Source organism: Anas acuta, chromosome 2 (genome assembly GCF_963932015.1).
Source record: "Anas acuta chromosome 2, bAnaAcu1.1, whole genome shotgun sequence".
Classification (NCBI taxonomy): domain Eukaryota; kingdom Metazoa; phylum Chordata; class Aves; order Anseriformes; family Anatidae; genus Anas; species Anas acuta.
The window spans coordinates 82,357,515-82,377,635 of NC_088980.1; the positions used below are offsets into that span (position 1 = coordinate 82,357,515).

Here is a 20,121-nt window from a genome sequence, read left to right on the forward strand (position 1 = left end):
GACGTTTAAAAATGTTACTGGAGTATTTCAGTATCTATGTAACTTGACCTTTTAAGAAAATGGCTCAATATTAATTCTCTTGTGACAGAGAGTAAGAAATGGGGAAATGATATTGAATTAATCTTATTACAGGTTGGATACTAGACTTTTCATTCTTATTACCTGATGTTTCCAGTTCTTTGTATTTACAGAGATTTTATTCATGGTAATTTAGCTTATATGAAGAAACTGAGCATTTTTATTGTGTTCATATATTATTTTTTTCCTGCAAGACCCTTAACTGTGAATAAAAATTAAGTAATCCTTTAGATGTACAGGTGGTGTCTAATGCCTTAATTCCCAGTGTTCATGATTCTGTTTTCTCGTTAATGTAAAAAATACTAGATCTCAGCAGGAACGGATTCTCAGTGAAGTTTGCATCTGTCCTTCCTGATCATTTGCCAACAAGGTGATACCACTCCTAGCAAATAGGTGGGTGTTGCAATTCTTACTGTAGCAATAATTTGTACCTGCTCCTATAATTTTCAGCTTCTTTAATGGTAACAAGTGCAGCCACAGTTGTATGACTTTCTTTGATTAAATTAGTATATTATCCTCTGAACCACCCTGGCACTTCCAAGAGTCTGGCAGATTCAACAGAAGAAAAATAATCCAGAAAAGGGCAGAGTCAGTCACTAATCCTCAGGTGTCAAATTTTCTGATCATATCAAATACCAAGCATAAATATTAAAATATGCAGAGTAGGTTATTATCAAGAGCACTTTTTCTATAATGAACTGTTAAATTACCTTCTATACAACACTGAGTATCTTTATGCTCCTCCTTAACTCTCTGCTTGTTCCCTAAAGAAACAAGTTTCCTCATGTGTCTGAGTGTCAGAGCTCTTAGACCACTTCTGCCAAGTCAGATAAAAGAATAGCCATTTCCAAATGTTTAATTTATCTGGAAGTAGAAGTTTAAAATTTGCAGGTATGCAACTAGAAGAAGTAAAGTAGTACTGGAAAAGCTAGGTCATGGTCAAACTAGAGCATGTGTATATAGAAAACCAGACCTTGGTAATCCCAGAGCTCACAGAATGATGACTAGTTGTGGAATTGCATTGGACTACTTCCTAAGTTTTGCTGCTGAAAAAGTCTTTGAAGAACCTGTATCTTGAGTACTATCTGCCACTTGAGGAATCTTTTTGTTATTTGTTATCATTCACACATCAGGCTTAATTTTTCTCTCTCTCTCTCTCTCATCAAGTCTCCTATCTACTCATGTCCATGCCTACATAAATAAATAAATAAATAAATAATAGTCTCTAGTGTTTGGAAAGCTCCAAGCTTTCCTTTAGGAATATTAAAACCAGTCCTTCTTCCTTATAGCATAGGAGGGTAATACAGTTGGTAAAGCTAGACGATACACATTGTTTGGGGGGACTGTAGGGAAAAATTGTCTGTCAGCCTGGAGCTACGATAGTGATTCTGCTAAGGCTTCCCAAGTTGCCTCTCAGTGTTTGAGGAATATCTCTATTTCCCTGCCTCTTGATGAGCAGTTGTTTCTTGGAGTTCTATGCTGAGTGTAAGGATGGCTCCCTTGGGAACCATCAAGTGTTCCTAACCTGTTTATTTCTTGAAACTGGATAATATGCTCTATCAATTTAGACATTCTTGCCTTTCTTAACCAGTTAGTTCATAACTGGTTTAAATAAGACAATATGAACTGGCCTGTCTTAATGGAGTCTCTAATAGCTTAACATTAAATCTATGCTCCAGTTTGAATTACCAGCTACACTTCCTGTAGAGAAAGGGAACACTATTCATCTAGATTAACTGTCAAGGATGGAGGTGGGTGTTGTTCCATATCGTTGCATGTGATTTCACAAGGACTTTTTCTGACTTGTATTTCTTATTTTGTCACATATTTTCAGTAAGACCAATTTTCTTTTAGTGTCTGTATAAATTTGCATGCAACTAATATAAAAAATTTCCACAGGTAAGCCTTCAGTAACCAGCTTTGGCATTGCTGTCCGAATAATTTCTAACTGTCATGCTGCTTTCTCATCATGTCTTTGTTGCTATGTGTTTTTCTGAAAAGCAATAAATCTAATCTAGAAGTGACATTCTTCTCTGCATGATGGAGAGAGAAATAACTTTTGGGTATTTTTTTTTCTTTCATTATTAAGACAGTTTGCACTTCTATAATTTGCTTAAACAAATGAAAGAAACGTTAAGCAGTGAGTAACAGAGTAGCAGGTTCCCTAGGGAAGGTTTCCCTTCAACCTTCCTGAGTAAGAGAGAGGAAAAAAGTCCTTCATGTATGAATAGTATTTGGATGAAACACTATAATATTCCAGTCCATTTCACTTCATTGTGTGATGGTGACAAATACCCAAGCATAAAACTTGAAAAGATTAGTTTTCCTTCTGAAATTGGATTACACACAGTTCTTGAGTATATGAATGCATACGCAGGGGGAAGAAAAAAAAAAAAAAAAAAAAAGAAAAGAAAAAGAAAAAAGAAAAAAAGAAAAAATAGAAAAAAAAAGGGGGGGGGGTTGATTTAAGGACTCAGTATTCATTTGTTTTGCCTGGGTTCAAGTGTTCAGAACCATTGTTATCTACCAGCTTTCCACCTGTTGCCAGCTGGCCTACCCAGAACTGTAAGGAAAAATATGGTAAAATCCTCCATGTGTATTTTAAATAAATAACTTGGATTTTTTTTCCCAACAGTGTGTCTCTTCCTCACAATTCCGTTAGTGAATAGCATATATTAAGCATATATGTTTGACCCAATACTTAGAACTAAATGTCCTTTAGTTTCAGAGTTAGAGATGAGAATAATTAAGTCATTTTGAAATGCTATATTTTTAGTGTTCACTTTAAGCCTAAATAAGATTAGGCTTTATGATCGTGTAAGCATGACCATTTAAACTGACATTTCCAAAGGTGATTGCGGTTAATACACTGAGAACAAATTTCTTAAATAGGCACAGTAGATGGATTTTATTTATTTTCTTTCCTCTGTAGCAGAGATATCTAAGGACATATGCTCTGCCTACTCTAAATGCCATCAAAACTTCCAGTTTACAGAAGAGCATGCAATCATGTTATTATAACATAGTGTTTTAATAATTGCCATCTGACTAGTGGTAACTTGAATAACGTTGCAATTCTAAATGAAGAAAAAAGAGCATTAACTTGAAAGGTTTTGTTAAGTGCATTGTTAATTTCCATAGACCAGCATTGCTATGCTCTCATTGGAAGAGATGGAAGGAGGTCCCATTCAGTACTGACTGCTGAAAGTTCTGAAAAATTGCAAACATAGATATTTTAGGGGTTTATTGGTTTAAAATAAAAATTATTAACACAAAGTCAAATATTTTGATGCAGTAACTGTCTGGAGGCTATGTGTCACAAATGTTAATCACTTATACCTAAACAGTTTCATGAACCGTTAGAAAACCACTGTGCCATTATAAGTAGAATGTTAAAGGCCTATGTGCAGGAGAAAGGTTTTGTTTTGTTTTGTTTTCCTGTAAAAATACCTAACAATTATTCTTGTTTCTCTTCAAACTGCTGTTTGCGAAACAAGGCATTAACATGTTAAGGAACTATAAACTTATCATAGAAACATAGAATGGCTCAGATTGGAAGGGACCTTAAAGGTCATCTAGTTTCAATTCCCCTGCCATGGGCAGGGATGCCACCCACTAGATAGCCAGATATTTTTAAAGGGTTTGAAACTAAGCACTATGAGTATGCACTACAGAAAAGTGTTTGCTTTTGGAAGTTAACTCTAATGCATATTGCTGTCAGGAGTTCATCCTTTGTATGTTGACTGTAATTGCATTTGTTTAAGGCTCTCATAGCTTAATTTTTACTGACACTTGTGTGATTCAAACTTCATTAAAAGAAAGGAAAGCAGAAGTTCCACTGGATGTCAAAAGTGACTGTAATTCAGAAAGAAAACATTATTTTTAAAATAAATTCCTGATGGGAAGGAATTACATAGAATACACTGAAGTAATTTTTCAGTAATAAATGCCATCACACGTGATAGAGTGCTGTCCTTGGTAATGGCAAATTCAGTGTTTCTGCTTCCTTATGTATTCAGACAGTATTAGCTGAACATTATTAATATTCTATGCTAGTTAAATGAAAGCATTTCTGTTGTAGGAAAGGTTAAAAGGTTGAAGTCTAAGGAAGTGGAAAACAGTGACTGGAACATTCCCGTCATCATGCCTTCCTGTTTAGAAGTATTCAAGGAAGAAATTTTTTGTTTGCTTATTTCTTTGTTTGAAGTTTGATGGTTTATTTTAAAAAAATATAGTGTGGTTTGGCCCAGTAGGCAGATAAGCACCACAAAGATGCTTGCTCACTCCCCTTGCCCTTGCCCTTGCCCTTCCCTCCCCCTGTTCCCCCAGAGTTGGATGGGGAAGAGAATCAGGAAAAAAAAAAGGTAAACGCTCATGGGTTGACATAAAGACAGTTCAATAAGACAAAAAAGGGAGGGATAAGAATAACATACAAAGCAATTTATGTGCAATGCAATTGCTCACCACCTGTTTATTGATGCCCAGCCACACCCCAAGCAGTGGGGGATCGGCTAGGGAGGTCCCTCCCTAGCGAATCCTTTCAGTTGTATTCTTCAGCATGACACCAAAGGGATATCCCTTTGGCCAGTTTGGGTCAGCTGTCCTGGTTCTGTCCCATCCCAGCTTTTGGTGCAACCACAGCTTCCTTGCTGACAGGACTGTAAGAGAAGTTGAAAAATCCTTAACTTTGTTTAAGTGCTGCTCAGCAACAACTAAAACACTGGTTTTAGCATTATTCTCATCCTAAATCCAAAACACAGCACCATACCAGTGGAAGAACACTAACACTATCCTAGCTGAAACTAGGATATATAACAAGTTAAAAAAATGGGAATAATCCTTCCACTGCCTCAGCTTCTTACCACAGTGCTGTGAATGGTTGGACAGGACAGGGCTAGGAGGAGACTGCAAACAGAATTCTTTGGCTTTGGTAGGATGTTGACAGATGGCGCTACAAAAAAAAAGAAAAGGGGAATATGTGATACCACACACACAATACCAAATATGAGCTTTCCATGTCACAGAAGTCCCCTTCATTCATCAAGAAGATTCACATCTGCAGACAAAGAATGAGGCAACCTCCTGTCTGAGAGTGTCCTGGAGTATGAGGCAAACTCCAGTCATCCCACTGCTACCCAGAGATGTGTGAATAGGTATATGGTGGAGAGCTTCCCAGCACTCAGCTGTGATATTGCTATACTCATCTGCTGTCTTTGCCTCATCTTGGATTTCAGCTGATAAACTTCTCTAAGCATGCAGCAATGGGCAGGAGGGAGGGATGAGCAAAAATGTTCCCTGCTGATATCTCCCTTCCACTGCTGCTGGACAGCAACCTCTGCTACGAGATGTTGAGCTCTCAAGATTTATTTGTATTATTCTGGTATTTTTTAACAAATATGAAAAGGACAAATGAGATTAAGAATTTATCCAAAGAAGGTATCCTGAGGGGTGCTGTATTCGCTAACTTCATAACTACGTCCCTTTACATTTTAAAATTAATGGAATATACTAACTGTGTTAGCTAGAGTAAAATATAGTAACTACTTCTTTTGTTATGTTATTTTGTTAGGATTGTATTCAGTAAGTTGATTTTTTTTTTTTTTTTTTTTTTTTTAAGGCTAAATTTGAAGAGAACTTTTGGCCATATTCACTTTTGAAAATTAAAAAGAATCCTTCCAGATACTTACTTCACATACTTACAGATACTCACTGTAAGTCGGGTTTCAAAGAAATATTATTGAGAGAGCCATTTCAAATAATGTCTTTTGTATCTCTATTCTGACATTTTATCAGTATTTCATATTTTCCTTTTTCCTATGTTAATCTATTTTACATTAAATATGGGATGTATATGAGAACACCCTTAAGTTTTTCTACTTGCTTACAAACTGACAAAGTGAAATGTCACTGCTTTGTCAAGTACAGGTTAATGAAAATACAGGTCAGGAGCTATTTTCAGATAGTGGGATAGTGGGAGCAAAGACTAGCAGGGTATATATTTCCAAGATGGGGAACTGGGGGGGGGAGGGGGCAGAATAAGGAGTGAACTTGCTATTAAAATCATGGAAGCCTCATTCAAAATGCTTACATTAACAATTTATTTCAACTCACTGTGCATGGAGGTCCTTTACTACCTTCTTTTATAGCTGAGAAAATGATCACAAAGCTTTACAGAACCAAGTTTTGAAGTTTGTACATATAAGTATGGAATCTTAAACATGTGGCTTGACAGAAAGAGCTTGTAAAGTTCTTAATGATCTTTTCTTGTATCATTAAAACACTAATTTGGGATTTTTTTTTTTTTCCTGTGCATAATTTCACATAACCAAGACTGAAGGGGGAAGTGGGGGGAAGAGGGGGAGGGAAACAAGAAACCTTGATTTGACTGTCTTTTCTTCCAGTACTAAATTGTAAACTCTTGAAGTGCAATTGTCAACCTTTATCTCAAATCAAAGTTAAATTTTATCCATATGATTAACACATAGGAAGTGCTTAAGCAAATGGTGCCAAACCTTGTATACCTTGCCTAGGTGAATCTGCTGATGCTGACATTTTTATTTTTTTTTTCCATATAGTATTAACAAAAGTAATTTATTAAACATTCTTTAACTGGTTTATGTTAAGTAAACTTTAACTAGCTTCTGTAATGATTCCATGTGAAAATAATAATAAAATGAAAATCAGAAGGTTGTCTAAGTTGTGCTAAATCACCTGAGTTTTTCTGGGATAGTAATTCAACAGATCTGAGATTTTTAGTCTTGGGTGCCCTGTATTTTAGAAACACTAAAAATTAACTTTCATTATGTAATTAAAATTCTAAAAGAATTTCTCTCAGTGTTATTTCTTTCAGCTAGAAAGTCTCTAAATACTGCCTTGTGAAGAGGTCTGTTTTTGTTAATAGACACAGACAAATGGAACAAAAACGAATTGATGTCTTTCAAGTTAGACAAAATTAACATTAGTTGATGAAGAAACTAAATCACTAATAAATTCAGTGAATTTGCCCCAATTAACACTTTTCAAACTGACCCCCAAATTGACACAAATTAGTACAATAAAGTTATTTGCTGAAGATCCTAATGTAAGAGAATTAAAGTTGGTCATGTTGAGTTTGGAGATATCCGGGTGCTGCTGGAATTTCCTAATGACCAATAATAAAATTCTAGCTACATTTTTCTCTGATGATATGTTGCAATGTCCTTTTGAAAGACCATCTTGAATATCTGCATCCTGGTGCTCAGCTGTGATTTAATATAAAGCCATGTTTTGTTGTGAATCATAGAAACAGTGGGCATGATTCTGTCAGGAGATGACAAAGCTTTTCATTGTGAAGTTTTTGGTTTAAATGTTAATTCCTGTAGGTATTCCTCTCTGTGTAGAGAGGAATCCCATGCTGATTCCCATTAATCTATAGCTTACAGAAGCATAACGAAGTTGAAAGACACTTTCAAGATCTTTTAATGTATAAGGTAGTCTGTCTAAGGTACTCTTGAATGCAGTCTGAGTAAAAGCAGTTGAGGTGCTTCAGGTTTGAGGCTGCATATTTGAAAGATATATGATTTTGTAGCATGCTTTTTTTCATGAGCATAAGCACATCCCTGAATAAATAAAATCAGCATAGAAAAATAAGTTTATGTTCAGTGAGTGTGTATTATCTTTGGTGTGGCATGAAACAACATTGTTCTGGGAAATGAAACAGCATGCATGACAAATCTAAAGGACGAAGAGATAATCAATTGGACCAAGTTCAGGACTACAAGGAAAGCAACCACCAGCTAAACTGAAGTCCATGAATATACATGCAAAGATGTGCTGTGATGCATTCCCAGTCCTTCTCCCAACATCCTCAGAGAAGACAAGCAAGTAAGAGAGCAGAAACTGGCAGAGCATTTATTTTTTCCTTTGTTGTGCCTCTGAAAGCCATATCAGACAGAATACCCTCTTTACTCTTAAGACTGGATAAAAACAAGAGGCATTAGGCTGTCTTCCTTGGACTGAGCAATTAGAAAACAGAATGGAAAAGGAATACACTCTATTGGTGACTGCAGATACAGTTCAGAGTTTGCCTCTACATTAATGACATTTTTGCTCCACCTACTGGTAGGAAGATTTGGAACCTTGTTTGGAACCTTGCTGTCGGGCACTTGCATTTCTTTCTGTAGCCAGTCCTCTTGTTCCTAAGATTAAATTTCCTTTTACAGAAAGAGAGAAAAAAGTAAAATAAAATGTTGGTACCTGTTTCTAAAATTTGGAAGTGAGAGGACAATTATAATTGTAAAGGGGAAAGAATCATCATGGCTCAAAATGTAAAAACAGAGAAGTGTTTCTTGTATTGAGGCAGGCTGATGCTGATAAAATTTTATTTATTTATTTATTTATTAGGAGGGAGGAACAAGCAAACAAAACAAGGGAAAAAACACAAGCAAAAACATTCTACAGATATATGCTTTCATTTTTAGCAATTATTGATTATTGTCTAAGCACCAAAGGGTTTATCATCATCTCATCTTCCTTTCCAACCTTATGACATAAGCTGACAGTCATTCTCAAAAGCTGGTTTGATATCAGTGAGCAAATCTTCATTCTGATGGTTCTTTTTGCCACGTTTCTTGATTGCTGGGAGCTGTCAAGTAAAATGGGACTTGTGAGTATATTTGCACAGCTGTTTGATTGGTTATGCTTGGTTTTAAGCCAGGAGGTTCTCAAAGGTTTACTCTGCTGTTTCTGAAGTTGTCAGCTTACTGCCTTTGTCTTCTTAGAATGACAGCCAAACACTGATTTGTTAGATGTATTGTTTCATTCTTGCTCACTGGACTGGAGTCAGTGAATAAGTTTCTTTTAGAATTACTAATTCCACAGCTGTAGCTTTCTCTTCTGAGAAGGCTAAGGTCTTCATGAGGACACTGTGCAGTAATATCATAACAAATCTTTTACAAGGTTTATTTAGTGAGGTTCATATCTCTATATTGATCAGATAGCAGTTTTTAAAATTGGAAAAAAATCATGAGTCTTCTAGTAGGTGAGGTTTCATTGATATTATGTAGATATTTCTAGTTCTTCTAGATACAATGTTTTCTCTGAATTGGCTAGGGTATTTGAATTCACATTAAAATGAAAAAATAGGCCCTTTAATCTTACACAGAATCACAGAACAGGTAAGGTATGTAGGGATGTCCAGAAGTCATCTAGACCAATATTCTTGCTGAAGTTGGGTTAACTAAAGCATGTAGCTCAGGGCTATATCCAGTTGAGCTTCGAATATCACCAAAGATGGAGTTTCCACAACATCTCTGGGCAACTTATTCCAGTGTTTAATCTCTTTCACCATAAAGCAGCATTTTGCACACACAAATTTGAACCCATGAGCTGTGTTGGTACTTCGCCATATGTGTATCATAGTGAGGTATGAAGTGCTTCTCTGTCCCCTGCAAGACAGGGTCATTATGATTAGACCATAAAGGAGAAATAAGCTTTTAACCATAAGGAGAAATAGGCTGCTTAGCACAGAACTGGAGGTAGAATTCATGTCCCTGAGTCTACAAATGGGATCAGAAAACTCATGTCATGCTTTTGTCCCTCTCTTATTTAGTGAAGAAACACTCCTAAATATAGGTACCTATTTCTTTTATTGCGTAGAATGCCTTAGTCTTCTTTTCACTGTTCCACAGTGAATTTTTAAACTATTTGGAAGCTAAACAAAGAATCAGCAAAACTACTATTCTCTAGATACAATAAAGAAGAAAAACATGAGTGTATTTCAATTCTTTAATAGGTACCAACTCTTAAGTATAATCAAGTCTCTAGAAATGCCTTCCTGCAGCCTGAAGTTGTGTAAATTCTAGGAAGCACATGGATTTCAGATGCTGCTGGAAAAAAAATCCTGTTTTAGTTCTTGAGAACTACGAACTGACTAACACTGTCTGCTTTTGGCTCTTGCTGTGTGGTGTCTTTTAAGATATATAGTGCATGTATCTAAGAACTAGGCACTATGTCCTTTCATGAAAGACTATGGGATAGAATGAATAATTATGTAAATGCCAATTCTGATGCACCAGAGAATTTTTAGGTTATTCACCAGAGAATTTGCAGCTTTCTGCATCAACTGTGCATTCTATTAAGTAGCTAGGTTGCATCTGAGCTTATTCTGATTTGCTGTTGCAGTATCTGCCACTTTGTGTGACAAGTCTAGAGCAGGAAACACATATTTTACACATACACATTCATACATATACACACAGTAAACAAAAACGCACTCTGCGTTTTAATGTTCTAATATGCTAATACCCGTTTTATAGTAGTAAGTAATTGCTGGGTTGCAAAAGGAAAATGTGATTAATGGTAAAACTACAAGCGTTGCTTTCTCTTTCAAAAGGAAAAGAAAGATTTGATGATGCTTAAGTAGTGGTATTGATCAGGTTCAACTGGGGGACAAAATGCTGCAGAACTCTTTCTCTCTCTGTTCTGTCTTTGGTCTTTTTATCATAGGAGTTGTGATGGTCTTATGTATTCTAATCTGTTGTGGCTTTAATTCTTCTAAAGCAGGTTTGAATCTCAAATGATAAGCAAAATGTACTTCCAGTTCTGTTGATACTTTTTGTTCTGGTGCTGGGCTTAGTACCAGCATGTCCACCATCTATGTTTAGAACAGGAAAGAAAAAATATTTTAATGCAGATTAAAGAGTTCTGCTGGGGATGGACACCATTGTCCTTATGGAAGAACTATTCCTGTTTCTGATTATGTCTTTTGTGTTTTCACTGTATAAGGATGTTTATGCATGTGGGATATATGTTTTTTGCTCATTTCCTATTGCCCTAAAACAGTTCATCCCAGCTCATCCCAGCTCTTAACAGCTATCAAGGTTGCATTTCTTTAATAATAACTTTTATTATTATTATTATAACTTTTATTATTATTATTATTATTAATAATAATAATAATAATAATAATAATAATAATAATAATAATAATAATAATAATAATAATAATCTTGTTCTTGTACTCTTGAAGGCCACTACAAACGCTGTCACTGTGACAATACCTATTAGGTCTACCAGTACTTGGAGAAGCAAAGGCTTATACGAAACAGACAGCTTTTTTTTTTTTTTTTTTTTTTTCTCCAGAATGAGCACCTGTTATGCTATCAGGTTCTTAACTACACACATTGAAGTATTCTCATAGAAACATCAACCTTTTCAGAATGCCAGAACCTTAACTTTGCAATTAAGACAATTTGGACTGACAAGAATATCACTGGTATTAGTAGACCTCAGGAGATTCTATGAAAGTGATAAAAATCACCGTAAGTAGATTTCTATTCTTTTAACTGTTATGAAAACACTGGAATAAATCTTTAATGTGTGCCTAATCCCTGTTATACCTGTTTACCTGTTCCACTAAGATGATGTAACTTTAGTAGAGAGTCCTACGAAACTATGAGAACATGCTTCACTGAAATGACCTGGGTATTCTTAAGGCTATTTTTTTTTTTCTTTTGAGAAGAAGAATGGATCATTTAGATAACTAACTACATTATGTATTTGAAAATAAAGCAGGCATATAAAAATAATTAAAGGCTTGCTTGGCTTTGAAGAATTGGTGTTATTTGATGTCAGGTGAACAATTTCAGGAAAATAACAGATTTCTTCTACCAAGAGTTTTAACAAGATAACATCAAAAATGCCAAGACTGAATATCTATGGCTGGTATTAGATAGGAGACCAATATTGATGTTGTAATGCATTTAGTTAACATTTTGGTTTTCTGAACACTAATCAAGATAAAACAACATGACATTTTAAAATCTAAGAACAACAGTACTTAAGGAAATGGAAAAACTAGGGTTCCAAAAAATAAAAGACAATATAAAAGAACAAAGCGGGGATCAAGACAGAAACTTGATTAAAAAAAAAAATAATAATAAAATGTTAAAGCTGGAAATGCAAGAGTAGAAGGTAGAAGAGAATTTATACATAAAGGTATACAGAAATATTAAACTCTTCTAGCGTAGATAGAGGTAGAGTGGATGTGCGTGGGAATATGGATCCAGATATGCAGTGAAGGAAATCCGTACTTCCACAGGATATTTAATGTTAAGAATTGTATAGTAAATATGAAATTCTTTAACCCTAATGTCCTTATTATGTAATTATATTCCATGTTCCAGTATGTTGCTACCTAACATAAAAAATGTGTTTTTTAAAGTCTGTATTTATTGAAATGGATTCTTATAAGAATTATATCACAAAGCTACAACCTTATAAGAGTTACAAATATCATGATTAAGAATATTTTAAATAAACAGAATTCTATCAGTTGCTAAGACCTGTAATAATTTCAAAAATTACTGAAAAATATCCTGCTCAGAACTGATACCTCTGATTCTCAGAGAATAAGGCTATTCTATCTCTTTTATTCCTACCTGAAAAAAAAAAAAAAAAAAAAAAAAAAAAAAAAAGCCTTGTTTTCTTGTTTTCTTCATTTTAGGACTAGAAATGCATCTTTAGCCTTGATATTTGTTCTTCTCTTCAAAGATAAACAGCTAATTTTCTGTTTCCTGTTTTCTTCTTGGTATTGCTAGGTACTGCTCAAAAACTCTTCCAAGGTAAACAGTTTGTGCACAATGAATTGCCTTATATTAGTTTTGATCACTTTGCCCTAATGTAAAATCACACTGAAGTTAAAGAAACAGTATGAAAGCAATTGTGTAAGTAGGGCTAGCAGGAAGAAGTAATGAATCTTATCCAAACTGTACCCATTCGGGTAAGAATTTTATCTTTTCAAGTAACTTTCAGGGAGAAGGAAGGCAAGTTCAAACCTTATGTAGTAGTATGTGTTAATCTTCTCCAGTTAAAAACCATTATGTTTTGATTGGCACATACCTTGGAGCTTACAACTTTTTTTTTTTTTTTTTTTTTTCCCCTGCAGATGCTCTATTAAAAACCAATTAACTTTCAGTATAATCAGGTTTTTAACTTATCAGTTATGCAGTGAAAAATGTTGGGGGTGATAGCAATGACAAACAGGCTTACCAACTAATCAACTGTCTAATTAATTTGCAAGTCTTTCATGTTTAATAAAAATCATGCATAATATAAACTATTTAGGGCCTGGTAATAAATATACCTGTGGAAAAGCCTTTGGGAAGGTTTAGCTTGAAATATGTTCAGAAGGCAGCTGAAAGATACAAGGATGCTATGATACAAAATATTCTGGCCTCCTGCTTCTTATTTAACCTTCTTCAGAGGTTAATAGAAAAATCTAGGAAGAAAAAAATGATTTAGTTTAGGGTTCATTAATAAACAACCTTTTCAATGATGTCAGAAAAACTGGCATTCCAGAAGAGACCTGCACCTGTAACTGGGGAGTATTTAATTTCCTGGTAATTCCAGAGTAGATCAATACTTGTCCATATTTATTTAAAAACATGATAGTCTTTTACCTGTTGCTTCCTAGGCAGCCAACTTTTGGGCATAACTGGCTAAGTAGCAGGAGGTGCAGGGTGTCTTCTATGGGAAAAGGTCAAGAACTAATAGTCACAGCCAGGTCCAGATGAGTTGGAAACAAACGGAAACAGCCAACTGCAGACCAAAACTTCAACCAATCTAAGGACCATGTGGCACCACTTCTCAGACATCAGTGAGAAAGGTCAGTAGCTGCAGGATGTAGGAACCTTCGCAGGAAATACGCAAGGAGATATGAAAAGTTTTGTTTGTTTGTTTGTTTTTTTCCTCAGAAACAAAAGGAGGAAGTGCAGGAGACACATGGAAGGAGATATTGCTAAGAATAGAGCTGGAGATGTGCTCTTGGAAGATGTAGTACTACAAGAGGTCTGAGGGACTGTGGAGCCATAATACCCCTGCAGCCTGGCAGACTAAGGCAGAGCTGACTGCTGAAAACTGTGGGAATGGAGACTTTCTAGGGGAAAGAAAGGTATTGAACTGAAGTTGAGGCTGTAGAGGGGAGAGGAAAACTGTTAGCTTAGGTGACTGTAAGTTATATGTCTATTTTTCCTCAGTACTCAGTTCAGTAGTTAAAAGATTATGTTAACTGGCAATAAATCAAATAAAGTGAAATTCCCCAAGTCAAGGGTGTTTTGTCCAGGACAGTAATGGAAATGGAAATGTAACCTATATATATTAAGTTCACTATCTTCTTTTGCATGTTGACTAAGCCATATTAAATTTGCAAAACGTCTTTAGATATATTTCTTCATTGTGGTATTCTCTACACTGTTTGGACTGATGGTTTCTGGAAGTACTTTTTCTTTTTTCCTCTGGTTTGTAAAATGACCATGTAAGAATTTATAGAAGATATATGTATACAAATAGGTATGGTTAGTGGAACATTTGAACATGCTTTGCTGAACTTGAGTGTCTTTCACAGTTTAAAGACCAGAACTATAGCCTGTGTGCCTTGACTGCCTAAGTTCACTGGGAACACAATGCTTGGACAGGCAAATGCAAGTCAGGGAACTGAAACAGAAAACATTATCCTGAGCTGTCAATCCAGCCTGTCTTTAGGTTTCCTCTTTCAGAGGCTGAATGGATAGCTAACCTCTGTTAACTGCTTCAAATTTCCCGTTAGATTCCAGGTTATTAAAAGAAACTGTAGAGGATTTTTAGATTACCTTAGCAGAGACAGGGAGTAGTGACAATTAAGCTAGATGATAAATTTACCAGCCAGAAGGTGGCTGGTAAACCAGTGACATGTGGCTAAACAATTGCTACTGAAAAACAACAGGTTCATGGGGAAAGAAAGGTGTTTTAGAGATTAGCTGAGAGTAGTAGATGCTTTTCTTGTTACTTAAGCTAACTTGTGAGTTATTCTTCATTTCAGAAAAGGATCTTAAACAAACACTACAGTACAGAGAAAGGTGCCTACAGCTAGCCACTGGGAAATGTAATTATGGCTTACTGAAAATTTTCCATCTGTTTTAGTTATAAAGAATAGTTTCAGATATCTGCTCTCCCAAAAAGTGCATCTGTCAAACTACTGAGAGAAATTAAATGATAGAGGTATCTATGCTCTGAAGCATTTTAAAGTATAGCTTAGTATGCAAACACCTCTCTTTCAAGGGGCTGTTGCTCAATCCATAATTTATAAAACATTTAAAGCTCACTGATGAGGACTGGAGCGTGACTTTGTTAGGATACTCACATGAGAGAGAGGTCTTGACTTTGTTTTCTATTTCTAGGAATTTTTACACACCTCTCTGATTTTAAAGTACATAGAAGATACCCAGAACAGAGAGCAGAGCATAAAACTGTCTTAACTGAAGGTACCGGAACCATTTGATTTCCTTAGCTTATAAAGTATTTCAACCACTGAATTGTTACAGTCTTGATGGTATAAATGCTAGATGCTGGGTTTTGGTTGTTGTTGTGGGACCTCAACAGAAAATCCTGTATTAGTCTTGGACATGTCTGTGTACATACTTTGCACAGGCTTTGAATACAGTAGACATTCAAGAGTACCAATAAAACAAAATAAAAATGAAATAATAAATAAAAGAGTAAGAACAGTATAGCTTCATCATAAACAATGACAAAAATATTTATTCACTCATTTTACTGCTCAGCCCAAGTTGCCACATGGCCTCAGAAGACCTGACAATAGCCTCTGAAGTGCTCTCAAGGTTACTGTAAAGAACGATTTCATATATATTCAAAGAACAAGCTAGAGAGATGAGGGAGCCCTTTTTTCACTGTTTGGAAAATATAAAGTCTGGGCACAGATTTAACATTTCATAACATATAACTTTTAATTCTAAATCTACCAATAAATAAATAAATAAAATAATAATGCAAGGATTGCTTATAGCGTAGCTACAACTATCCTCTTAATTATGATAGGTCAAGGTGTGTTTAGGTTTCATGCTTAAACATATCCAATACACACACATACATTACCTCTTCCATGGACAGTTTTTTCCTGTTTCTCTCCTAATACTGCTGTCATTTCTTGATTACTCATGGTTACTCACAGGGATGTGTCTATATGGCCCTGGAGAGGTCTGGTGCAGCCCTGACACTCCCAGTGTTGCTTCTCATCCTAATCAGGGTCCTCTCTGTAACATTTTTGTTATTCCAAATACAAATAGGAACAATTTGTTTTATAGGAATGTTTCTAGGCAGAACTTTGGTACTTCTACTTTTTTTTTTTCTGTTTCTTGGTGATGTCTTCCCATTTTAGTCTAAACAGGCAACTCTATCATTGCTGTGTTGAGCAAGCTACTATTCTATGCAAAAGAACAGGAACTTCTCCATATCCATCCTCAGGAATCTTCCATCTTTGCTTTTGCACCAATCTGAGCATCACAGCTCAGAGGAACTATACTTTAATGTGCAAGTGTCGAAGTGTTTCTAGGTTTAGACAGCACTTAGGGTTTTTTAGAAAGGAGCTTTGAAATTGAGGACCTTAGTTAATCCTAAATCTTACATTAGCTATCTATCTGTAGATTATCTAGCTCTTAGTCTTTTTTTATGATCCTAATGACTAAGAAATTATTGGTATTCTTCATTTTCTGTAGCTTACAGATACATTGTAAAATAGCCCAGAATAATTTAGTCAGAATCAGCACGACAGATGGAATGTACCTTACTTACTAGAAACTTCTGATGAATTGCTGCAGGTATAGACAGCATCATCCACATTCTAGTGTACTCCTATGCTGCTGGATGAAGCCAGTTCTGTATATTTCCATGAATGTGAAGATGCATATTTTAAATTTATTCTAATATTCATAGTAGTATACTAAACATTCATTTTATTGAGTATAGATGGCTAACAAAAATGTGACACAAACCTTTTTTTGCTGTAAGTAATGAGTCTATTTGTGTGGATTTAGAGAACAAATTTTCATCTTGAGATTGACTTGATGTGCTTCTAATTTGACAGAAGTCAGAATGTCACTTGGCAGAACACTGTAAAACTAGCGTGTCTAGAAAAGGCATAAGAATAACAGGCAGCTTCCTGGTTTTGTTCTGGGGAAGCCCTGGTATATATGTAGGAATTAATTGCATACAATTTCTGGCAGAATTTGCATACAAGTTATATAAGGATTTTTTTGTAAGCTTCAGGAAAAGATGCCCAAGAAACACAGAATTATTTGCTCTTGTTTAAAGGGAATTTAATTTAATATGAGAAACATATAAGAACATCTGAATACTTCTCAAACTGATTATATGTTCTAGGTCATGTGTTACACCCAAAATATTTCCAAGTCTGGCAATGCAAAGTTTAACTAACAAACTAATTTCTCTTTTGTTGTCAATAATTTTGAAATGCCTCAGGCAAATATTTGATAATAATTAACTTAAATACTTAAAGGAGTTCCCATTAACAATATAATCTCTATTTTTTATTCAAGAGAAAGGAAATCATTTGGCATTTTGTAATCATAACAGGAACAAATTCAGCAGAGTGTAATTTCCCTTTCCTACCACTAACATTTATCCTTAGATCTATATTAGGGAGAAGAATTTAAATCCATTTTCGAAAAAGTTTCCAGATGTACTTCTTTCCTTTACTTTTTTTCTTTAGCCTTTTTGTCACCAAAAAAAAAAAAAAGGTTTTGTTAAGTAGATTTCTCTTTTTGATATATTGAAGTGGCATGAATCCTTCAGCTGTGACTAAAAAGCACTGTTTTTCCACTTGGCTCCCCAGATTGTTTCCTTTCCTTGAGAAGTTCCTTTGATTCCACCAGGCCTTCGGTATGCAGACCAAAAATTCTCTTATACAGCTAATAAGCTAATACAGTGTTGGGGATGTGGTGGTGTTATGGACATTACTTGTTTCATTTTGGCTTTTTTTTTTTCTTGATAGGCTACATAAGGAATACAGATGGTTATTTTTATAAGGTACAATGACATACAAGTCAGTATATAACATTCAGGTACTCAATTACTCAAGTACTGCAGTTGTAGAAATTTAACTTACATTAGTCTTAGAGAATTAGATATACAGTCTGAATTAGTCATTACATATGACACTCATTTTTTCACAGAATCACAGAATGGCTTGGGTGGTAAGGGAGTTCTGGAGACCATCTAGTCCAATCCCCTCAACTCAGAGCTGAGTCAACTAGAGCAGAACTGCTCAGGAAATATTTGGACATTAAATTTCAGGTTTGAGTTGTGTATGTCTTTCCCTAGCTTGTCCAGACATATTTTAATTTTGTTTAAAAAATATATGTTTTTGCGTAAGGAAGACTGCCCTGACAATCTGGGCATTTCTGCACAATAACTATGCTTCAGAATTATTCATTGTGCATATAGCTCTGTAGTACAGAGTATTGGTAACTCAGTATGATTAAATTTAAACAGTTTCATATTTAAGTATTTCTAATTTCTAATTTCAATTTCTAATACATCAAGAGAACATTTAATAGCAAAAGAACTGAAGTTGTTACTGCAGATTAAAATTATTTTAATTTTAAAGAGAACTGCATTACAACTTGCTGGAGTAGGGAAATACTGAAACAAACATTTTTTACACTTAATTCTACTATAATGAAATTAATACTTAAATTTCTGTCATTAGTTTGTACATAATAGTGCTGAGATTAGGTCATGCTTCAACTACAGTTATTAATGTTAGTCATACTTTTAATCTAGAAACATCTGGAATTTTTAGGCAAAGAGTGTACAATTGGTCTGCTTGGTCTTCCTTCACCACATTCAATAAAACTTCTGACTTTCAGCTTTATGCTCAGACCAATTATTGTTTCCCAGATCTTTGGTTTGGACAGAAGTCAGCAGAGAGATGGAAGAACAATGACTGTAATCAATGTAATATAATGACTTGCCTTCCTACAGGTTCTTGAGCAGAATCCACATATTTTGAAACTCAATGAATGAAAAACAAACTACATTTCTTCACAAATTGGGTGCTCTGAAAGAAAAAGGCTACTCAGGTCCAAAGACTCTATGGTAGTATTATCATTGCAGTTGGGATGAAGTAGTGAAATAATGTAGAAGATGATACTTTCTCACTTAATATGCTTAGTCTGTGCTTTTCTGGAGCATTATGGAGAGCTCTGCATTTATTTGTGGTATATGTTTTACAAAAAATTGTATTCAATAATTCTATGCTATAGAAGCAGAACGAGATTTATTTCCTAAGATGCTAGTAGGAAATATACAGCAAAAACAAATGTTACCCAATGTGAATGTTTTCAAAATACCTGCCACCACTAATTGACAATTCCACTGCTTGCTCAGGGAAAATTGTATGAACCTGTTGATTAAAAAATCTGGAGGTCTCAGAAAGGCATCGTGTGACTTAGATAGGAAAAAAAATTGATACAAAAGGAGATGGGAATAAATGGTCTGCCACACAGACTGACAAATTAAACTTAGTTCTCATTATCATCAAGAATAATGCATGTATGGTATCTGATACTTATTTAGCATACACACTGTTATTTAGTTATTGATCTTAGTGCTCAGTATCTGTTTGAATTACTCAGTATCAGACTTTAGAAAATAATCCTAAAGTCACCACTAAAAAGAAAAAAATCAAAGACACAAAAACAAATAAACAAAGCCCACCACCCTGCAAAATCTAATATATGCAACCTAATTTCATTGATCAGAGCAGGTTTAAAAGGTGTTCCGCCTGGTGTTCCTGAAAATGAAGTATTTGGTTAAATCTGGTAGGCTCATTGTCATAGTTTTTTCAGTTATTCATGTCTTCAGATTCTATAGAAAAAGACAGGATGAATATAAAGTGTTACTGCTGTGACAGAAATAGGTATTTCTATACCATAATATCTTTAAGCAGTACATGTGAAATAAAGCGTTGGAATTGTTCATTTTAAAACAATGCCTTCTTGACAGTTTAACATAAGCTATATTTCTCCTATTAAGTGGTGATTGCACTTGCCCTGTCTTTGGCAAGTGAACAGGAACTGGGCAGAAGCAATTGCAGGCTTTGTGCACTTGGACTGCTAGAGAATTCATTTATCTGAAAGGTGGCAAGTACTCAGATCAACAGTGACACTTGCTTCAAAGGCTATCACTTGTCAGCTACAGGAAGGGTCC

The 20,121-nt window shown here is 35.0% G+C and overlaps 1 long non-coding RNA gene across 1 annotated transcript; it reads left to right on the forward strand.

The window, feature by feature from the left end:
* Positions 1–382: 382 nt before the first annotated feature.
* LOC137851756 (uncharacterized) lies at positions 383–14,398 on the forward strand. The gene is made up of 3 exons (XR_011093435.1): positions 383–471; positions 13,532–13,723; positions 13,812–14,398. It is a non-coding gene; the product is annotated as an uncharacterized lncRNA (long non-coding RNA).
* Positions 14,399–20,121: the final 5,723 nt, after the last annotated feature.